We start from the raw sequence: 3,871 nt of genomic DNA, 5'->3' as shown, positions 1-3,871 counted from the left end.
CTGGCTGAAGCACCATCCTATAACACAGAGATCAAGGCAGACTACATTAGAAGGGTAAGAGAAGTGGCTACATGTTGACCCTCCCCCAGGCCAGCACAGCACCATAAGGAGAGGTCTTCCTTAAGCATTTGGCTTCTCTACTGGGAAAAGAAAACCAGTTGGAACTGAGACAATCAGCACCCCATCCCCAGCAATGTGGGTCTGTCTCTTTGTGGGAAGCACCAGACTGATCTCATCCCACTGAGATTGCAGAGTAATCTGTGGAACCTAGCCCCTGGGAATCTTATCATGATGGAGGAGGGAGGTGGGGCTTACAACAACCAGCACTCCTATCTTGGCAGACTGATTTCATGCCTGCAGTACCCAAATGGTAATCCCAACCATCAGCTTTGCTCATCTGTAGAACCAAGTCAGTGGTGCACTCTGACCAGGGAACTCGACAAGGTGAAGATCTGCTTGATTTGGATCCTCAAATGAAGAATTTAGCCAGTCCTAGAAACGGGTTGGCACACACCCTAGGAAGGAGCTGAGTCATAGCCCCACAGTTGTAGAGAGTGTCTCCCAGCCACATCTGACCAGTCTAGCCTGGTAACACTCAAGCCCAGAGAAGGGCTGGCAGAGCTGATAATTTGCAGAGCAACGCCAGTGGGCCTGTTCAAGCAAGGAACTTGGGGTGCAAGTCAGTTTGAGTTAAGACAACAAACGGCACTACCAGCCTTAGAGCTGCTTCTCACACTGTAGTGGGACAGAGAAACTAATCCATACTCCTTCCTACTACTGAATACAGCCTCCAGAGCACACAGCGAAACTGGGTGGATGGTTTTTCTACCTAGCAAAACCAGTGGCTTCACCTGATCAGGGAATTCAGCACACTCTTCTTGATGGATTCAGGTCCCCCAAACAATGAGTCCTACAGTCCCTGGGTCCCATCCTGCTGCCCTGACAGGGCAGGGAGGCTAATTCACAGTCCCATTCATAACTGAATATAGTACCTTCACTTTTTCCTTTGGTGACTGACACCTACAATCTAACCTCAGCGAAGCTATCTGAACCAAGAACAAAATTCTTGCCTAAGCAGGGTTATTCTTGTTGACTCTGAGGCCAGCTTCACTCTTGACCTTGTGTTTTAAATCTAAAAGATGACACATTCTCCTTTTAAGAGTTACCTCTTCTAAATTGAATTTCTGTCATTGGCATCCTAAGTGTCTGACAGATAAACCCACCTATAGGTGTCTTGCTACCCACCCATTTTTGCATTGTGTTTAAGCGTCCTCATACTTCATATTTTCAACACATTGTGAGAACTAAAGCATTTCTTTCCCTCAGCCTGAAATTCACTGTCTTTAAATAAGTCTTGACAATCTTGAAACATCTTAGGTACAATTTAATATTAAAATATCATGTCTAAAATAAGTGCAGTTTTCCTTATTCTTAGTTCGTAGTTGCAGTCTAACTTCTCTGTGTGCTTATAGCTGGTGATTTCCTTCAAACTTGAACTTGCAAAATGTGCACTTCAGTACGCATCTTAATGCCTCTTATTATCCAGAATACATATCCTTCTTCTGTTTAATCGATTCCTTTCCAAAAAAAATTTGTTTTTAGTTTTTTATTAAGGGATTCCTTTGTGGGGATGCCCCGTGGGAGTGAGTGAGAAAATCCTGGGGCCGACAGGTTTGAGTCCTCATCTCCAATCTGCCAGCGAAATCAGGGGAAGAGACGCCTGCAGACGCGGGAGGGGGAAAGCTCTACCGCCCAAGAAAAGAGCAAGTAGGCAGGCAGCGGCGGGGCAGAACCGAACTGTCTGCCGGGTCTATAGAGACCGGTCCTGGTCGGCGCCGCTCACCTCAAGGCCATGGTGCAGGCGGTGCTCTGGGCGATACCCAGGTGAGGGCAGCGGCTCCGCCAGGGTATTCCACCCCGAACTGGGTAGATGCCGGGTGGGGAAGAAAGGATGCTGCCGCCACTTCTCCCTGGTAGCACCTGAGCGGCTGCAGTTGCCGCAGCAGTAGCAGCAGAAAGCACAACGCGGGCGGAGGGGGCGGCTCGAACTGCTGGTAATGTCCCCCAACAGCTGTTTCTCTGTCGCATGCGAGTTGACAAAACAACCAAAGAACAGGGCTCCCCGTTACAATCCCCATCGAGCTCTATTTCCTTGCCATCTGGAGCTCATTTATGCGGAAACATGCCTTGCACTTGTACCTGGAGGAACTGGAGAGAGTGGATTCGACCTTTAGCGGTGGTCATCTACCTGGTGTCCATAGCGGTTGCGGTTCCTCTGTGCGTGTGGGAATTACAGAAGCTGGAGGTTGGAATACACACAAAGGCTTGGTTTATTGCTGGCATTTTTTTTTTTTTTTTTTTTTTTGCTGTTGACTATACCTATATCACTCTGGGTGATATTACAACATTTAGTGCATTAGACACAACCTGAATTACAGAAACCAATAAAAAGGATTCTTTGGATGGTACCCATATACACTTTACATATTTCAAAGCTATGAAATATCTTTGAAATATCTCAGCATTGCAATATGTAGATACCTGCAGAGAATGTTATGAAGCTTATGTCATTTACAACTTTATGGGATTCCTTACCAATTATCTAACTAACTGGTATCCAAATCGGGTATTAATTCTTGAAGCCAAAGATCAGCAGAAACATTTCCCTCCTTTATGTTGTGGTCCACCATGGACTATGGGAAAAGTATTGCTGTTTCGGTGCAAACTGGGTGTACTGCAGTATACAGTTATCAGACCATTCACCACCATTGTTGCTTTAATCTGTGAGCTGCTTGGTATATATGATGAAGGAAACTAGCTTTTCAAATGCTTGGACTTACTTGGTTATAATAAACAACATGTCACAATTCTTTGCCATGTATCTTCTGCTGCTATTTTATAAAGTACTGAAGGAAGAGTTGGGTCCAATTCAACCTGTTGGCAAATTTCTTTGTGTAAAGCTGGTGGCTTTTGTTTCTTTTTGGCAAGCAGTCGTTATCGCTTTGTTGGTTAAAGTTGGCGTTATTTCTGAAAAGCATACATGGGAATGGCAAACTGTAGAAGCTGTGGCTATAGGACTCCAGGACTTTATCATCTGTATTGAGATGTTCCTTGCTACTATTGCTCATCACTACACTTTCTCATATAAACCATAGGTCCAAGAAGCAGAAGAGGGTCATGCTTTGATTCCTTTCTTGCCATGTGGGATGGTTCAGATATTAGGTATGATATTTCTGAGCAAGTAAGGCATGTTGGATGGACAGTCATGGGACATTCTAGGGAGAAGTTCTTTCCTGAGGACCAAGATCAAAATGAACATACAAGCTTGTTACCATCATCATCACAACATGCAATTTCTGTTGCCTCTTCTGTACCACCTTCACCCATGGGTCACTACCAAGGGTTTGGACACACTGTGACTCCCCAGAGTACGCCTCCTATGGATAACATACCTGATGAAATGTATAATGACACTACAGGAGAGAAAAATGAACTTTCAGATAAATCTGTGGCCTCCTGAACAAGTGTGCAGAAGCAAACTGTGCTCCTTCTACCATGTTATTTCATCACCTCATATCCCATTGCTCAGGATTTTGTGCTTGGGACAAGCCATAAATGATGGAAGGTTTCAACACAAAGAAGGTGAGAAAGCCAGGTACAGCTACTGGATTTAACTGAGTTTTGTATATCACAAATAATCAGTCTAAATATCCTAGACTTTGACTTGATTTCTTTTTTTTTTTTAATTTCTTTTTTATTTTTATTTTTGGGACAGAGAGAGACAGAGCATGAACGGGGGAGGGGCAGAGAGAGAGGGAGACACAGAATCGGAAACAGGCTCCAGGCTCTGAGCCATCAGCCCAGAGCCTGA

The 3,871-nt window shown here is 44.8% G+C and overlaps 1 pseudogene; it reads left to right on the top strand.

Moving 5' to 3' along the window:
• The first annotated feature begins 2,074 nt into the window (after positions 1 to 2,074).
• Positions 2,075 to 3,610, top strand: LOC121029125 (transmembrane protein 184C-like; annotated as a pseudogene).
• Positions 3,611 to 3,871: the final 261 nt, after the last annotated feature.

This window comes from Herpailurus yagouaroundi, unplaced genomic scaffold, assembly GCF_014898765.1.
Source record: "Herpailurus yagouaroundi ecotype Mexico unplaced genomic scaffold, PumYag 139, whole genome shotgun sequence".
NCBI lineage: Eukaryota > Metazoa > Chordata > Mammalia > Carnivora > Felidae > Herpailurus > Herpailurus yagouaroundi.
The sequence above is the reverse complement of the archived record's forward strand: the minus strand, read 5'-3'. Positions and strand labels throughout refer to the sequence as shown.